General features: G+C 42.8%; 1 protein-coding gene across 6 annotated transcripts in view; it reads left to right on the top strand.

The window, feature by feature from the left end:
* The window catches only part of LDB2 (LIM domain binding 2), a 711,173-nt gene that overhangs the window by 138,020 nt on the left and 561,090 nt on the right, over positions 1–12,063 (top strand). The window lies entirely within an intron of this gene.

Raw genomic sequence — 12,063 nt, forward strand, 5'->3', positions numbered from 1 at the left:
AGCTAAGTAGTGCCAAATACGGGGATAATCAATAGCATAGTTTTGCTGCTGAATATCCCATGTAAGTTAGCCAGATAAAAGAATAAAGAAGCATGGTACTATCCTTACATTCTTCTTGGAGAAGGAAAACATTTCCAAAGATTGACCACTTGATCACTGAAGACCCGCATCTTTGAACATCGATCATGCATCCATTTTGTGAGGAGGCACCGTTGGTGCAGCACTGGATAGATACAGCTCATTCCCTTTCAGATTTCAAGATTTTCGCAATTGACCTGCTTACCCCTCCACCGAGAGCTGGCAATTTTTATGCACAACTTTTACAGTATGAGCAATAGTAGACTGTTGTTCTACAATCTCTGTCCCCTTGGGGATTACATTTAGAGATTGAGTGGTCCCGTTTTCTGTAAAGTCAGATACATTTTTCTGGCAACATTATCGTCTGTAATTTTTGACAATTTGCATTTTTCTTAATGACTGTGCCTTCCCAGGTGATTTACCCTCCCCACCACCACCACCTTTTGACAGCTTGTATCTGTATTCCTCGAGTAGATGTGTGATGTTATATGACTTGTTTTTCATTGGCTAGCTTGCTCCTTTCAGCACAAGAAGCTGGTTTCATTTGGTTTATAAACCTGTTTACTGTTCACATCTGTAAGAGCTCCTGTACCTACATTATCAGTGTGCCTATGATATGCACTTACTGTTTATTGTTTCTGCTGAATTGCCATTCGTTATTATGTCCTCGTATACTGATTTGAATCCTACTCTTTTGCTTTATAGCTTTTGAATTACTGTCTACTTTGACCCTTCCGACTCAGTGTTCAGGCACAACATGGGACCATGTCGGGGGGACACTTAAATCACTGAAGCATTCTAAGAACAGTAGGAGCTTTTCTAAAATAAAACAGAATTATTTGTGACTAACTCTTTGGAAATAATTTCATTCATCGAGAGGACTGTAAGGATAGTACCATGCTTCTTCTTTTTTTAATCTCAGAGTTTTTAAGCATGTTTTTTTCTCCCTATTGTTAGCAGGATAAGTCGAATCCAGCTAACTTAACATATCCAGATAACTCTGAATATTGAAGCCAGGATGATAAAACACTAAACATAAAAGGACTTCATAAGGACATCGGCTATCTTACTCATTATCAGATGTAGGCTGTTTCAACTGCAAAGTTTTACTGTCTCATCACCTCTGGCATTCACCCTCCCCCTTCCTTTATTAGATTGTAATGACATATGAAGATAGCCTAAGACCTAGATGGCTTTGTACTATTTAAACCCAGTGTATCTGCACTGTTTCTATACTGACCTGATGAAGACGAGATAACTCTCAAAAGTTCGTCATGTATGTATTAAATTAGTCCAAGAGAAAAATGTCACCCACAACTTGTTCATTGACCCTTAATTTTACATTGCCAAGTAATAAGAAATTTCAAAATGTTTGCAACATTTATAAACTGTAATGCTTAATCCAGATATTTTTTCTACTTCTTTTCTGAATAGCAGCATAAGGTAGTGCTCCAAAAAGTAGGATCAGTTCATCGCACTTGAAAAACTGCATTTCTTCATAGGCCTTACCACATAAGAAATCTCCTTTTCTTTCTCTCTCTCTATTAATCTAGTTGGTATGATGGCAGACTAAGTCAAAATGACTGACAACACTTTAGGGGATTTCCTGTATCGTGAGAACTACAGGCACATAAATGTTCAAATACAATGCTGTACTTAACTGCATGCTGCTGCTCTGCAGCACTGGAGATTTTCAGACTTGTAGCCATTTGGTAATTATGGCGAGTACTACTACTATTTGTCATTTATATTACACAACCAGACATATGCAGTGCTGTACAGAAAGGCACAAAAGACTGTCCCTCCTCCATGGAGCCTTGCAATCTCTTCATGACAGAGAGACAAATAAGAGGCTTTGATTAAATATCAACAAAGTTTGGTGAGTTTAACTAAGGAAAAGGACTACTAAACTAACAGAGTAAAGAAAAATACTAAGAGGCTTATATTCAAATGATAACTGGCTAGGGAAGTTAGCTGGATAAATATATTAGCTAACTTACGTGCCGATACAGTACAGTGTGCACTGTTAGCCCGCGTTTGGACGCATTTGGACGCGCGTTTTCGACGCGCTAGCTTTACCCCTTATACAGTAAGGGGTAATAGCGCGTCGAAAACGCGCGTCCAACCCCCCCCAAACTAATAGCGCCCGCAACATGCAAATGCATGTTGATGGCCCTATTAGTTATTCCTGTGCGATCCAGAAAGCGAAATGTGCAGTGAAGCCGCACATTTTACTTTAAAAAGTTAACACCTGCCCAAAGGCTGGCGTTAATTTCTGCCGGCGCCAGGGAAGTTACAGAAAAGCAGAAAAAACTACTTTTCTGTACACCCTCTGACTTAATTTCTTAGCGATATTAAGTCGGAGGCCCCCCCCCCCCAAAAAAATAAATAAATAAAAAATTTCAAATCATCCCGCAGCCCGTGGGTCGGAAGACGGATGCTCAATTATGCTGGTATCCGTTTTCCGAACCCGTGGCGGTCAGCAGGTATGAGAACCAACGCTGGCAAAATTGAGCGTCGGCTGTCAAAGTCGCTGACAGCCGCCGCTCCTGTCAAAAAAGAGGCGCTAGGGACATGCTAGTGTCCCTAGTGCCTCTTTTTACTGTGGGCACTCATTAGCATATTCTTCACCCCTGAATCGCGTGCACAAGAGAGTGGCCTGTGCGCGCGCCGGGAGAGCGGGCACAGGCCCGTTACTGTATCGGCCCGTTAGCCAGGATATTCTATGGTGCAGATGCACTGATGAATATACCCAGATAACTTTTTAATTAGTTGGATAAGTTTATACGGCTATCTTTAGACCTGTTCAATAACAGTAAATTAGCGTTCAGGTAGGTCAATCCCAACGAGTGGGTTATGCACCTCTGCCAGCAGTTGAAGACAGCGCAAAAGCTGACATCACAGCTATATATTTTTCAAGGGCTGGTCTGCTGAAGCGGCAGTTCCTACTAAGGTAGGTCTAGGCACTCCAAGTTCTCCTCCTCCTGTATCCACAGTCAAGTGCCATAGCACCATGCGGTCTGACAGAGCTCGAATGTAGGTATATCAGGATGATACCAATGATGATGGTAGGGGCTCTCCTGGTGAGGAAGGGGATATTTCCCCAGATTTGGAGCCATATAGAACTCTTCTACATTTCTTTCAGAGAGATGAGTTACCGGGTCTGATATCTCAGACCCTGAAGACCCTTGGAGTGGCTGGGCACTGACAACTTGGGGACGCAGAAGAAGGATCCTATTTTGGTCACATTGCATGAGGCTTCTTGTTTCTATCCCTTCTTGAATGCAATCCAGGAGTTGATTGATCTACAATGGAATGTGCCAGAAGTGTCCTTTAAAGAAGGATATGTCTTAGTGGGTTTATACCCCTTGGATCCGCAAGCTAGAGAGCAGTTCCATTTCCTTAAGGTGGATGCCTTGTTGTGTTCTGTCATGAAATGTACCACCATCCTGGTAGAAGGAGATTTGGCTCTGAAGGATGCTCAGGATAGGAGAATTGAGGCTATCCTGAAGCAAGTCTTCGAGGCAGTGACAATTAACTTGCAAATTGTTTCTTGTTGCGCCTTGGTAGCTTGGGCTACTTTGCGGCTTTGTCAAGAGTCTGGTGGCATTGGGTCCAATCTAGGGTCTATGGTAGAACTGGGGGCTGCCTTCTTTGTTGATGCAGACTGTGACTTGGTATGCACAGCTGCCAGAGGAGCTGCTTCAGTTATTGTGGCCAGGCAACAGCAGTGGCTGTGCAACTGGTCCACAGATACTATTTCAAAGTCCAATCTGACGAAGCTGCCTTTCAAAGGTTCACTTTTGTTTGGCAGTGAATTGGTAAAAATGGCAAGTAAATGGGGAGATACCCAGGTCTCGCGTTTGCCAGAGAATATGAAGCCAGTTTTCCGTTCTTCTTGAGTGAGTAGATGCTCTCAAGACTTCCGGCATTTTCAGCCTTCTAGGGGAGGTTCTTCCAGAGATCCTGTCTCTTCCACAGATCTCAGTCCTTTTGCCCCTGAGTTCCTCAAAAAGATATGGACTCCAGAGGAGGAGCTCCTTGGTCTTTCCAGTGAAGGTTTGTGGGTTCACCTGTTAGTACGGGAGATAGTTGGTCATCTATTCTGGGTTTATCACAGGTGAGCCCAGATTATTTTGGAAAAATGGGTTCTCAAACTGGTTTGGAAAGGCTATGCTTTAGAATTTCTTCACATTCCACCAGATGCCTTCATGAGTTCTCCATACAAGTGCCCTCAGAATAAGGTAGAAGTGGAAGTGACATTACAATGGCTTCTGAAAGTGGTGATCCCCCATTCCCAAATCACAGTGAAATACAGGCTGACATTCCATTTATTTAGTTGTGCCCAAGAAGAAAGGGTCGTTTTGGCCCATACTGAATCTCAACCATCATCTACGAATCACCCATTTCAGGACAGAAATGGTGCGCTCTGTCATACTGGCAGTAGAAATAGGGGAGTACAGGGGAGTACCTCACATCTCTGGATCTGATGGAAGTGTATCTGCATATTCCCTTCCAGCAAAAACATCAGTGGTTCCTCTGATTTGCCATCCTGGATTATCATTAACAGTTTCAGGCCTTGCCTTTTGGACTAGCCATAATGCCCAGGACATTTTCCAAGGTCATGATAGTGGTAGTGGTGGCCCTTTGCAAGGAGAACATTCTAGTTGACTCCTATCTGGATAACTGGTTGATTCGAGCTGAGACATTGGAAGAGAGTCTTTATATCTCCCACAGGGTAGTTTCCTTGCTACAGGAGCTAGGATGAATCTGGCCAAGAGCAATTTACAGCCATCTAAGACCCTGGAGTATCTCGGGGTTTGATTTGATGCAAGACAGGGCAGAGTGTTTCTGCCTGAATATCGAATCCACTTGATGCTGTGAGTCTGATCCCTGCTGTTCATCCAACCGTGTGGTATTATCTACAGGTCTTGGGGTTGATGGCTGCCAGATTAGAAGTGGTTCCATTGGCAAGGGAACATATGCACACTCTTCAGTGCACCTTGCTCTCCGGATGGAGTCCACAATCAGAAAACTATGCTCCTTCCGTTAGAGATGAAATCCTAGTTGGACTGGTAGTTACACACAGACTATCTCAGGAAAGGAATTTCCCTGATGATGCTGAATTGGTTGGTGCTCACAATAGATATGAGCCTCTGGAATTGGAGGGCTCACTGTCAGGAGCTGGTGGTGCAAGGGAGCTGGAATGCAGAGGAGCGGCAATGGAACATCAACAGACTGGAGTCACAAGCAGTTCGGTTGGTGTGCCTGCAGTTCGCTGAGCAGCTAGAGGCTCGGGTGATCCAGATAATATCCAACAATGCAGCAATGATGGCTTACATCATTCATCATGGTGGAAACAAGAGTCGACAGATGTCAGAGCAGTTGGATGCACTCATGGTATGGGCGGAGCAGTATTTCCTAAGCATACCCACCTCTCACATTGGTGGAAAGGACAATATCAGAGCCAATTTCCTCAGCAGAAGAAACTTGGACCCAGGAGAATGGGAACTGGTGGACAAGGCCTTTCAGCTCCTGATGGACTGCTGGGGCCTACAGGATCTAGACCTGTTGGCGAACTTCAACAACACAAAAGTTTGCAGTATACTCTCTATCTAGCTTGATGCACTCTCTACCAAGCTTCAGTCAAGCTAGGTAGAGAGTACATTGTACAAATCAAATCCTCTTTTAGCTTTCATCGCTCCAAATGACAGAAAATCTTCAGTGATGTCAACTTTGCTGTTCGTACCTCTTACTATGTATGTAAAACTGCCTCCCCAAACCTATCCCACCCCCAAACCCCATCCCGAGTTAAAAGTGTTCCCACTTACAGTGGTATAAATAGTAGAGATGTGCATTGGTTGCCCGATCGTTTCCACTTTCAGTTTCGTGTAGCCACGGGAAAAGGTTTTTTTCGTATAGAATTGTTTTTGGTTTCGCGTGCACTAACACAAACCCGATAGCGCGCACCCTGATCCTTCATATTTAATTATTTACAATTATTTACAACCCACCCCAAACCCACCCCAACCCTTCAGATCTTATTATTTACAATCCCCCACCCTCCAGACACCCCCAAAACTTGCCTAAATTCCCTGGTGGTCCAGTGGGGGGCCCGGGAGCGATCTCCTGCTCTCGGGCCGTCAGCTGCCAGTAAACAAAATGGTGCTGGTGGCCCTTTGCCCTTACCATGTGACAGGGGCTATCGGTGCCATTGGCCGGTCCCTGTCACATGGTAGGAGTAATGGACGGCCGGCGCCATCTTAAAAAATGGCACAGGCCATCCATTGCTCCATTCCCTTTATCATTTTGGTTGCCCTTCTCTGTACTTTCTCCTTCGCAATTATATATTTTTTGAGCTGTGGCGACCAGAATTGTACACAGTATTCAAGGTGCGGACTCACCATGGAGCGATACAGAGGCATTATGACATTTTCCGTTTTATTAGCCATTCCCTTTCTAATAATTCCTAACATTCTGTTTGCTTTTTTGACTGCTGCAGCACACTGAGCCAATGATTTCAAAGTATTATCCACTATGATGCTTAGATTATTTTCCTGTTTGGTAGCTCCTAATATGGAACCTACCATCATGTAACTACAGCAAGGGTTATTTTTCCCTATATGCAACACCTTGCACTTGTCCACATTAAATTTCATCTGCCATTTGCATGCGCAATCTTCCAGTCATGCAAGGTCCTCCTGTAATGTATCACAATCCTCTTGTGATTTAACTACTCTGAATAATTTTGAATCATCCACAAATTTGATAACCTCATTCGTCGTATTCTTTTCCAGATCATTTATAAATATATTGAAAAGCGCCGGTCCAAGTACAGATCCCTGAGGCACTCTACTGTTTACTCTTTTCCACTGAGAAAATTGACCATTTAATTCTACTCTCTGTTTCCTGTCTTTTAACCAGTTTGTAATCCACAAAAGTACATCGCCTCCTGTCCCATGATGTTTTAGTTTTCTTAGAAGCCTCTCATGAGGGACTTTGTCAAATGCCTTCTGAAAATCCAAATACACTACATCTACTGATTCACCTTTATCCACATGTTTATTAACCCCTTCAAAAAATGAAGCAGATTTGTTAGGCAAGACTTCTCATGAGTAAATCCATGTTGACTGTGTTCCATTAAAACATGTCTTTCTATATGCTCTATGATTTTTATCTTTAGAAAAGTTTCCACTATTTTTCCTGGCACTGAAGTCAGGCTCACTGGTCTGTAGTTTCCCAGATTGCCCCTGGAGCCCTTTTTAAATATTGGGGTTATATTGGCAACTCTCCAGTCTTCAGGTACAATAGATGATTTTAATGATAGGTTACAAATTTTAACTAATAGATCAGAAATTTCATTTTTGAGTTCCTTCAGTACCCTAGGATGCATGCCATCCAGTCCAGGTGATTTGCTACTCTTTAGTTTTGGATAATAGAAGGGCTAGGGGGCACTCCATGAAGTTAGCATGTAGAACATTTAAAATTAATCAGAGAAAATTCTTTTTCACTCAATGCTCAATTAAACTCTGGAATTTGTTGCCAGGGGATGTGGTTAGTGCAGTTAGTGTAGCTGGGTTTAAAAAAGGATTGGATATGTTTTTGGAGGAGATGTCCATTGCCTGCTATTAATCAAGTTGACTTAGAAAATAGCCACTGCTATTACTAGCACCGGTAGCTGGAATATACTTAGTTTTTGGGTACTTGCCAGGTACTTATAGCCTGGATTGGCCACTGTTGGAAACAGGATACTGGGTTTGATGGACCCTTGGTCTAGCCCAGTATGACAATTTCTTATGTTCTTATGTTCTGTTCCATGCATCTACCACCCTCCCTGTAAAGAAATATTTCCTAAGATTACTCCTTAGTCTACCCCCTAATGTGTAAGAAGGTTGTCATATTTCCATTTACTAAAACTCAGGATAGTTTCTTAGTAACTATAGCATGCATTTTTTAGATGTGAAGAAGGCGATTACAATTTTGTTTTATGATGTCCATTGTCTATTCATCACTTTTAAAAATGATATTTTACGCAGAAACCTGGGTGGTAACCTGTGGGGAAATGGCAAGCTACTGAGTTTAAGTAACAGAGCTGCCCAAGCCCATTTAGGCCAATTTAAAGTAAGCCAGAGTCCAACAAACAGGAATCTGCTTCTGCATAAGGTTCATGAACAAAAGAACATAAGAAAATGCCATACTGGGTCAGACCAAGGGTCCATCAAGCCCAGCATCCTGTTTCCAACAGTGGCCAATCCAGGCCACAAGAACCTGGCAAGTACCCAAAAACTAAGTCTATTCCATGTAACCATTGCTAATGGCAGTGGCTATTCTCTAAGTGAACTTAATAGCAGGTAATGGACTTCTCCTCCAAGAACTTATCCAATCCTTTTTTAAACACAGCTATACTAACTGCACGAACCACATTCTCTGGCAACAAATTCCAGAGTTTAATTGTGCGTTGAGTAAAAAAGAACTTTCTCCGATTAGTTTTAAATGTGCCCCATGCTAACTTCATGGAGTGCCCCCTAGTCTTTCTACTATCCGAAAGAGTAAATAACCGATTCACATCTACCCGTTCTAGACCTCTCATGATTTTAAACACCTCTATCATATCCCCCCTCAGTCGTCTCTTCTCCAAGCTGAAAAGTCCTAACCTCTTTAGTCTTTCCTCATAGGGGAGTTGTTCCATTCCCTTTATCATTTTGGTAGCCCTTCTCTGTACCTTCTCCATCGCAATTATATCTTTTTTGAGATGCGGCGACCAGAATTGTACACAGTATTCAAGGTGCGGTCTCACCATGGAGCGATACAGAGGCATTATGACATTTTCTGTTTTATTCATCATTCCTTTTCTAATAATTCCCAACATTCTGTTTGCTTTTTTGACTGCCGCAGCACACTGCACCGACGATTTCAATGTGTTATCCACTATGACACCTAGATCTCTTTCTTGGGTTGTAGCACCTAATATGGAACCCAACATTGTGTAATTATAGCATGGGTTATTTTTCCCTATATGCATCACCTTGCACTTATCCACATTAAATTTCATCTGCCATTTGGATGCCCAATTTTCCAGTCTCACAAGGTCTTCCTGCAATTTATCACAATCTGCTTGTGATTTAACTACTCTGAACAATTTTGTGTCATCTGCAAATTTGATTATCTCACTCGTCGTATTTCTTTCCAGATCATTTATAAATATATTGAACAGTAAGGGTCCCAATACAGATCCCTGAGGCACTCCACTGTCCACTCCCTTCCACTGAGAAAATTGCCCATTTAATCCTACTCTCTGTTTCCTGTCTTTCAGCCAGTTTGCAATCCACGAAAGGACATTGCCACCTATCCCATGCTTCTCTTACTCACCTGCAAATGCATTTACTCTGTAGCTCCTCATTACTTATCTTATCTCTCCCTACACCCTTCCTCACAAACTCCAGCCCAGGAAGTTGCTGTCATCTGCGCCCTTCTCCTCCTCTGACAAACCCTGCCTCCACGCTTTCCAACGTGCTGCATTATATGCCTGGAATAGGCTTCCTGAGTTAGTGCACCATGCTCTCTTCCAATCTTCATAACTACTTCAATCACCTGGTTGAGGCTCCTTTTAAATCCTAACCACTTTCCATTAATAAACTTTCCATAGACTTTTGCTTGTCAGTTACGATTGTCCTGATTAGATTGTAAGCTCCATGGAGAAGGGACTGCTTCTAATGTGTGTCTGTACAGTGCTGTGCACGTCACGCAGCATCTTAGAAATGCTAAGCAGTAGCAGTGGTAGTATAAAGAGCACTAAATTTGGTTATCAGCCAGGCTACAAATCTCCTCCCTTGCCAAACAGGCAACATATAACATAATTGAACTTTTCAGTACAGATATAAAACCAAAACTTGAACCTACTGTGCTAGGACATATGTAATCCTGTTAACAAAATCTTCTGTGAGATTTACTCCTGACTCATGGCTCTGATCATGCCACAATCCAGGATATGCAACAGCAACATCTATGTAATATTGCCGAAAAAGAAAACAATTTGAGGAATCAAACAAGCAGAGAAGGAGGGCACAAGTGATATCATTTTTGGAACATTAAAAATACCAGCATCAAGGTGCAGAGAATACAATTTATTATACCTAGTAAAACAATTTTTAAACTAGCTTTATAGATTTCTTATCTTCTGTCTAGTCAGTAGCAACTAGGAGCTCAAATCAGGTTTTAGTTTGTTTTATACGTGACACAATGAACTTAAAAGTAGACACAGTAAAGGAGGATATATATGAAGAGAAGATGCCCATTAAGCTCAAGTGAATCTATACGCTCAGAATTCAATGAGGGGTAAAAAAAAGTAAAGAGACAAAAAGAGCAGGATAAATGGAGTCCTCATCTCATTCAGTGCTGCAATCTGTCAAAGATGTAGAATCTTCAAAACTGGCAAAGTCCCTCCTATAAGAATGTGTTCCATCTTATTTAATTAGAGTTCTACTTCCTCTCTCCTGTTTCTTTACTAGGGTGCATTTCAATAGAGAAGGGGTGGCCAACTCCAGTCCTCAAAAGCCACAAACAGGCCTGGTTTCCATTATAACCACAATGAATATGTATGAGATAGATTTGTATGCATGGCCTCAATTGTATGAAAATCTTTTTCATTCATATTCATGCTGAATATCCTGAAAAAACAGACTTGTTTGTGGCTCTTGAAGACTGGAGTTGACCACCCCAATAGATAAAAAACAAAATGTGCCTGAATTAATTACATTTTATTCTCTAAACCATCTCTAAATATGTATATTATTTACCTGCTTGGTTCACGTTTTTCATCCCAAGTAGTTTATGTAATTGTGTGCCAACTTATTAAGAGAGGGGAGGAGAGGTAAAGGAGAAATAAACCAGAAAAAAGTACCAGAAAAAGACCTTAGCATAAAACCCAACCCTGTTATAGATAAGGATAGTCAGAACTTAAATCAGGAATGCACTGGAGAAACAGTAGCTTCCTCCTATCAATAAAAGATGTGAGCTGTTCTGTAACAAAAAAAATATAGCATTCATTCCTAAATTTAATGACACACTTGCAAGGATATCTGTTATGGTTATGAGGTGTTGGAGTGGATTCTTGGGTACTGCGGTGATGGCCACTCCCACAGGGAGGAGCCCCTGAGGAACCGCAGTACTAGGCTAGACTATATACACGCAGACCCAGAGAAGTTGTATTTATTGTACAGCTCAATGGTACTGCCCGGGGAGTGGGCAGCAGTGAAGGTAACCCAGTGAAGTAGTCCAGGGGTCCTCAGCTGAGGAGATCAGTCTCACACTCGAGTAGGTGATGGGCAGAGCGGTGTAGCAGGGACAGGTCCCGGATGTAGACAAGAGCGCTGAAGCTGAAGGTGAGACAGACTGAAAGGGTTAGTACTCACTGAAGCAGAAAGCTGTATTGTTGAAGGTCCTGGCAGGTAGAAGTTGTTCAATGGCAGGCACCAGATTAGGGAGAGTAGGCCCTCGAGGAGCGAGTACCCGGTATCCCAAGATAGGTACCTAAAATAGAGCAGAAGGGCCCCTGATGAGCAGGTATCCAGGTTAGTGAAGAAATACCCCGAAGGGCAGAGAGAGAGCTTCCTGCGGCAGCTGGGAAGTGGCAGAGCAGCTTAGACTGGAGGCAATCCAATCCTTGCTAACTCAGATTGTTAGCAAACGAAGGGCAGGCTAAATACCAGGATGTGATGACGTCACTCGGAGGGGACGCCCCCGAGGTTCCCGCCATGACGTGGATATAGACGTGGGTGGCATGCACACGCACCCTAGGAGGCCCTCAGGAAAATCATGGTGAACACTGTCGCTGTTGCTGATCCAGGGACACCGGAGAGAGCGGCATGAAGATGCAGTAGCAGCCATCTTCCCAAGGCTTGAGGAGAGAGAAGGAAGAAAGGTGAAGCACAGAGGTCGAAGCCATCTGAGACCGATGGATGCAACAATATCCAAGTAGAAATGAAG

This window comes from Rhinatrema bivittatum, chromosome 1, assembly GCF_901001135.1.
Source record: "Rhinatrema bivittatum chromosome 1, aRhiBiv1.1, whole genome shotgun sequence".
NCBI lineage: Eukaryota > Metazoa > Chordata > Amphibia > Gymnophiona > Rhinatrematidae > Rhinatrema > Rhinatrema bivittatum.